Raw genomic sequence first — 7,500 nt, forward strand, 5'->3', positions numbered from 1 at the left:
GACAATTCTGACATGTGTTGGTTGTTAGACATGTTGAAGTCAAAGTAGCGTCCTAAGTAACGAAATGATTCACCCATTTCCACACACGGGACAAGAACTCCATTTATCAACAGTTTAGGTAAATATTGGACAGATTTAGTGCACAGTTTCCGTATTCCAAAAGTAAAATATTTGTCAACCCTTATTATCATATTAGACCATTGACACCAGATTATAAAGCGGTTGATTAGGTGCTGATTTTCTGATTCCTGACCACTTATAACAGCGGCGTCGTCTGCGAACTGGAACTAGTGGATCGGATTTAAGAACCTTAGGGAAAAGCCAAATTGACGATATTTTTCAGATTTAATGTGCTGGAGAAACACAAGTTAAAAAGAAGAGGGCTGAGGCAATCACCTTGAAGTACTACTACTACTACTACTACTACCAATAATAATAACAATAATAATAATCCTGTTGACGTCTCAAGGTTATTCAGCCGAGACCGAGAGCTCTACTAATTCACAAGACTACAAGTCAACTGAAATCAGAATAAATCAAATCAAACCAAATGATGGTTTTTGAGGAGGAGGGAAAACCGGAGTACCTGGGGAAAAACCTCTCGGAGCAGAGTAGAAAACCAAAAAACTCAACCCACATATGACGCCGAGTCTGGGAATCGAACCCGGTGGGAGGTGAGTGCTCCCACCACCGCGCCAGCCCTGCTGCCGAAAAGAGTACAACGCATGGACAGAGCTATTTTCAACCTGGATACCCCACTCTCTCACAGATGTCCCCACTGTGGAAAAGGCTTCATCCGCACGGATTGTCCCCATCAGCCAACTCCATACGCATAATCCAAAATTAACAAGCAATTACAAAAATGTCATGGTCATCGATTTCGATGGAAGAACAAGAGGTAGGAGATGGAGGAGCTTTGCGATTGGTGGAATCAGTGATAAGAATACAGGAAAAGATTAACTGAATGAAAAAAGTGTTCATTGATTCCGTAGAGATTGCATGGGAGAGCCTATTTGAAAAATGAATGTTCGTTTGAAATTTCTGCGGTTTTTGTGGGGTCTTCATCCTCCACAATGCTAACGTCGGCGGAATTTATTTGCGCACGTGTCGCGATCGAAGGTCATCTAAGGAGGAATTTGAATCACGTGTTGCAAGTTGCCAATCGGCCATTTTGTGCCTTCGTCTTTGATACGCACATGTAAATTGCGTTTTTGTTCAAAATAGACATTGTCATCAGATATTTTAGTAAAGTTCGTTAGGCGAGGTGTGAAAGAAAGGCTCTAACAAAGCAAGAAGTTACATCTCGTGACCTTGGGTATTTGGAATAAAATAGAATTTTCATCAATGAAAGTCTCACAGAAAGGAACGAGAAGCTCTTCAGTGATTGCCTCAAAGCCAAAAAGGACAATAACTTTAAATTTTTATGGACTCGATCCGAAGAGATATTCATTAGAAAAACCGAAGTGAGCCAGGTAATTCATGTGAGAGAAACTAGCGATTTGCCCAGAAGGATAGAGAAGAAATGCCCAGCGGAACGTAAGTGTGTGTTTTTTCGTCCTTCTATAGTCGTATAAATGAATTGTCATAAATATCAATCTACTTTAATATGATTTAACGACTTCGAGTTTTCAGCTCGCTTAGAAATCTCCGCTTCCCCTTCCAAGGTAGACCACTTAATTAAATATGAGGGATGTTGATCTCAATCTGCCTTCAGATGTAAATGTTCAATATTATATTGCGCATGATTTACATTACAGTCCTTATGTCATTGAATGCTTCTCTGATGAATATCTCTCTATCCTGCATTGCAATATTAGGAACTTGACAGCTAATTTTGACAACCTTCAAACTATGTTGTCTAATCTGTATTTTCATTTGTCGATAGTGGGACTTACTGAGATTAAGCTAAAAGTTGGTCAGAATTTATTATCCAATACTTATCTTTTGGGGTATTACACAAAAATTTGGTTTTATCAACGGAGTTGATAATGTAAATTGGCCACCGTACAGAGATTCTAAAAGCTGACGTTTCGAGCGTTAGCCCTTCGTCAGAGCGAATCGAGGAATTGTGGGTTACGTGTAGTTTTTATAATAGAGTAGGAGCTACGCTATTGGTGGTAACATGGCAACGTGAAAAATAGGAATATATTAGTTTGCTTCATTGCCAAGTGTTACAAACGCTTGAGGTGTTGTTTTTTTTGTAAACAAAATAATCTGTTCTGTTATCAGGACTGATCTTAGAAGAACAACGAATGATTTTGAAGCATTGTGGATAGAAATTGACATTGAATCTCATCATAATGTAATTTGTGGTGTTATTTATGGACATCAAAATAGTAATTTTCAGACCTCTTTAGATAACGCAAATACAACAGTGGATAAAATTCATAGAGAGAATAAATACTGTACAGGAAGTTTGTTTCTGACATCTAACAGTAGTCCATTTATGACTCTTCGAAATGCTTTCATGGAGCTTTTTTCTCACCTTAACTATAGCTGTTGTTTGCTAACTATTGACATTAATACAGTTGCAGGTTTTAGAAATCCACAGCAAAGTTTAACATTTTGACATGCATTTGAGGGATTTGCATAGCCAAAACAAAATTAACGTAGCACTGAGCCACTGATTAAATACTTTCCTAAGTCTTTATGATGCCAGAAGACAACAAAAACGAAAAATCACGAGTGTGTCAAGTGCCTTGGTTTGCCAGTTACTAGCTACGGCCCTCATTAAATTCAAAACAAATTTTGATAATTGATCAAATTAATCACACTAAAGCCCCCACATTTACGCATTGCAGACCCATTTTTTGTATTACCTTAGTATGGTGATATGTCACAAAGTTCACAGGGACTCGACTTCAGTAGTATGAAAAGAAATATCGAGACTTGAGAGAACATGATTAATAGTCTTAATTTGGTTATTTACAAATTATGGTAGATACGAAGTGTGGACCAACGAAACAAATCCAACCAGCATTTAGAGCGGGATTGGAACCAAGCCCATGCAAATGATGCACTGGAGCTATGTGCCACGCCTCATTTTCAGATTTCTGTCAGTGGGCAGGTGTCACCCACCGGCAATCTAATCCTAGAAAAGACTGAACAGTACATGTCTGGCACGCAATCCTCGTAAATGGGCAATCCTGTCCAGCAAGCAAAAGAGTGGGTTGCCGAGCGATCAACAAATTTGTACGTTATCTCACGACGCTTAATAAATGTAACCACGACATAATTGAACTTCATCAAAGGGAGGTGAAGACAAGAATTCTCGCTGACATCACGGGCTCACAATAGTCAGCAGAAGCTTCTTTTTGACATACGTTTCTAAGATATGTTCCAATATCTCTTCCAAAAATCAATTTGTTTCGTGAACGGCGGTTAGCGCAGAAAAGGGGTTGCGATCCATATTAGAGTGTCTTTTCTCCCTGTCTCATAAGAAAAGAATTTCTGCTCTGCAGAAGTTACTAACTAAATTTTCCGTCAGCTAATCAGAGAAAGTTATAAATTAGGTTTCCCTCTAACTTCGAATAACTCAGTTATCAGTGATCCAATGAAGCTTTTCTTTTGTCAAACAATGGTCAGTTTTGTTCACAGATTACCAGCTATAGACTAAAGCCCGTATAGACCGGCAGCCTTTGAAACACACCTTTCCATCTTTACCTTAATCTTTGCACTACAAATTTGAATTGGCCCTGATCAGTGCAGTAAGTTAATTACACAAAGGCTATTTTTGCGGCGGTTGATATTTAGCCAATACGGTCGTGACAGAGAATAGTTCCGTTGGGGATTTTTCCGATTCTTCAATGAAGTTCCCTCTCTAAGTAAACACATACATACACATTTCATTGACGACTCCTTTCAGGGAAAATGAAATACAACAACAACAAAGGCAACAACAACTGTTAAGAATTCCAACTTACAAGTGCAGCTGAGAAGTTCAACCAGGGACTATCAAAATCAAATTCAACGAGCGGTCAGAGCGCGTCTTGAACCCGGGATCCGCGGATCTCAAAGGCAAGGACCTTAACGGTCACCATCGCATATGAAAATTTATTTGACAACATTGTTGTATATATGAGACTAAAATAAGCCTATCTAGGAGACCTGAGTAGGAAATTGAAATATTGTTATGACTTTCTATTAGATTTTATCAGGAGACTTTCGGAAGTTAACGTTAATTTTTAATCAGTTCAAAAAATGAATAGAATCATTCCCAATTTTGCATTATTTGGACTGCCTTATTATCTTAGGGCAACTACAGCCTTAATTAAAAATGATTTAGCAGCCAGTAGAGTTAAAGTCAGACAAAAGGTTATTTCTAAAGTTGCCTGTGCATGGTTTGTGAGGCAACTTTCTAAGATGTGCACTTAACAAAAAAAATACATTTTCCAAAATACTTTTGCGTTTGAAATCTACTTTTGTCTCAAGCCTGTCTACTGATTGCGGAGACTGGAGATCAAATCAGATTAATGAAGGTCAATGCAAAGCTTGGTTGCTGGTGAGAAAGGAAAACTGGAGGACCCAAAGAAAAGTACTTCGGAGCAGAGGGGAAGATAAATATATTCAAACGAAATCAGACACGAGTCGAACAATTAAACCTTCACCACAATGGTGGAGGGCGAAAGCTCTGTACACTGAATCAGATGATTGCCTCTACTCGCTCTCCTGTTCCCCTGCTCCCGACTTCAAGTATAAAAACACACGGTTATACTATACCGCAGTTTCCCGTTTAATACCATGAGCTACTGAATTAAACGATACACTGTCGTAACAGAAGTATGGGGTCCGTGGTCTGCGAGAAAAAAAGGATAATCTTGAATATCTTACCTAAATCAAAACGCCACAAACTGAAATTTTCCCTGAAGATAGCTTTTTCGTTTCTTGCGATAATATTAAATTGACACGTTCCAAACTGGAATATTTCTCTTGTAAGTCGGAAAAAGGAGAATGCAAACGCAAGTCCTTCGTCTGCGAATTTGGTCCTTGGTCCGAAAATCATGTAAGCAGCCCACAAAAATACGTGTGAATCCCGATAATTTCTTTACGAACATTAAAATTTATATATTCTTTATGTTCCTTGATCAATCTCAGCAACAGTCGTATTGCATGTCCTTGTGAGTATAGAATCTGCTTTTATTTTCAGTTGACCGTCTCCCAACACAATTTCCATTTCATATATATAATTATATTATAATAAGACCTTGTAAATATTATAGAAATACAAAAGAAGGTAACCCGTTCGTAAACATGTATAAAGAAGATTTTGAAAATATTTAGTTAAAGCAAAGACTTTTCAATTTATCGAAGATTTTCTTTACCTGCTTTGCGAGATTTGAGTTCCCTGGGGTCATAAGTCGTATGAGTCGCGGACTAAGGAGTGGTGTCTCTGTGCATAGAGTCTTCTGCGCGTATTTTCTTAGGATCGAGAGGGTAGTGGAAATGCCTAGATTTCTCTGGTGGACACAGTAGAATATTTAACTTAACCTGCAATGGCGTCGAAAGCCATTGTAACGCGAATGGCGTTTTAGTGGATCCTTAAACAAAATATACCCTTATGGAGCGTAGTAATGGAAAGTCAACTGGATAAACAAGACAGGCAGTAAAAAAAAAAGGAAATTTGACAGTGAAGAATTTTTTAAAAGAAAGCTTGTTGTCTATTCTGTGCTTCATTATTCACGGAAAAGGTTCTTCAGAAAAGGGGTTCTTCCTGATCTGTCATAAAATTTATTTAATTGCATATGCGTTGTGACACGGATTGTGGTAGTGCACTGTAAGCAGCGCGTGCATAAGTCACGAAAATAAACTGGGCCAGGTTGTTCAAAAGCCGATTAACGCTAATCTCAGATTAAAAATAAAACAAGAAGTTTATTTCTTTTCTTCAAAAAAATTGTTCAGCGCCAATATTCGGCAAAAGAAACTGTTACTCAAAAGTTGAAAAAGTGAAACCAAAGTTTACGCTAATCCTGGTTCGAACAACCGGGCCCAGGTCTGTTGGGTCTCTTGAGTTTCAACAAAATGAGCCCCAAAATCAGCAAAAAATTGTGACGCTGATGAATAACAAAGCAGCTGCTATTTCCAAAACGATGGAATTACCTGGTGATAAATAACCTCGTCTTGGAGAGTAAAATTTTGACTTTGCAGAAACAATGGTCAACCTCAAGATTTGGGCGATTGTGATCTTTGTGTTGAATTCACACATTCCTTGTCAAACTTTATAACACTTGAAAGAAAAAGAAAACGAACAAAAACAAAAACCCGGTATCTTGGCATCATTTGACACAGATGCTTCATTGTTTTGCGAGTAAACATCCCTCGGTTACTTGATCACGGCGCCCGCTGAATTCGATGTCACTTATTTTGCGATTTACTTGTGCAGCTAAGAGTACAATAACAAAATTGAACGTAGCAAAACTCTCCCAAGATGCTTTTCGTTGATGGTAACTTTTTATATTCGCGGTTCAAAATTAATGTTGTTTTCATGTCGTAAATTTTGTTTCTGATGGCAAAATATTTTATTTTCGATCGACCATCCTGAAAACTTCCTCCTGCTCTTCGTAAAAACTGTGTATCAATATTTACTTACTTTTGCATCAATACTTTGTTTTGCATAAAGCAAGCTAACAAAATCTGTAGCTTGCTTTGTTTACACTTTTGAGCGTTAAAATAGAATTTTCGGTCCTATGCTTCTGTTACAAAGTGGTATTTTTTTAGGCCACCCACCCAGATACCAACCCTGCCGGAAAGGGCTTAACTTCAGTGAACGTTTGTTTTACAAAACTGTCACAGTCTCTGAGTGCACGCTTAAACTTGTGGTGAAAAGAAATTGTGAGGGAACTTGAAAATGATCAACATGTCAGCCTAGAAGCCAATGTTTCTCAATTCCCTTTTATCTTCTTCAATCTTTCTGGGTTTAGTACTTTACTAGTAACCACATGTCTCCTCAGGGAGCTATTTATCTAAGACTTCTACCATGGCCCTACAATGATATACAATACGAAAACAATATCGTGTACTATTAGAGCTAAAAATTACCCAAAGACAACTTGAATCTCCTGGAAGACAAAATGCAGCTCAGTTGACAATATGGAATAAAGCGCTGTGTTAGTGCACTACCACACGTACGCAATGCGTGCGTATTCTTCTAAAGATGACAGGAATTTTTCTTTCTGACAAATGATTATTAGGCTGGTAGCCAGGTTATTAACCTCAGAAAAAGGTCTGTTTCGTCGTATGAACGTGTGAGCCACAGGGCCTCTGCTGGCACTACTTTTGGGTGACCCCTTAAATGGTCTTAAAGACCCCCGACTTGAAAAAATTGACTCGAACGCTGCAGCTCAATATCACCCAACTCAGTCCCTTCGTTTTTAAGTAACACGCACCACAGGAACCCAGTGTACGCTCAAGGAGCGTCTAGTTAATATTCTTTTGGGGTGTTTAGAGTATCTTTTTGGGCAGCAAACGAAGTGATAAACTCGCAATTTTTGGCAGAGCATAAAG

At 38.4% G+C, this 7,500-nt stretch overlaps 1 protein-coding gene across 4 annotated transcripts in view; it reads right to left on the reverse strand.

Moving 5' to 3' along the window:
* LOC138019280 (adrenocorticotropic hormone receptor-like) overlaps positions 1 to 7,500 on the reverse strand; it is a 29,125-nt gene that overhangs the window by 10,512 nt on the left and 11,113 nt on the right. The window contains exon 1 of one of the 4 annotated variants that reach the window (XM_068866014.1): positions 3,924 to 3,936. The exons of the other annotated variants lie outside the window; for them this stretch is intronic. The gene's annotated coding sequence lies outside the window, so the exon portion shown is untranslated. Of the gene's footprint in view, positions 1 to 3,923; positions 3,937 to 7,500 lie in introns of those variants that run through there. 4 annotated transcript variants of the gene reach the window in all.

Source organism: Montipora capricornis, chromosome 10 (assembly GCF_036669925.1).
Source record: "Montipora capricornis isolate CH-2021 chromosome 10, ASM3666992v2, whole genome shotgun sequence".
Taxonomy (NCBI): Eukaryota; Metazoa; Cnidaria; class Anthozoa; order Scleractinia; family Acroporidae; genus Montipora; species Montipora capricornis.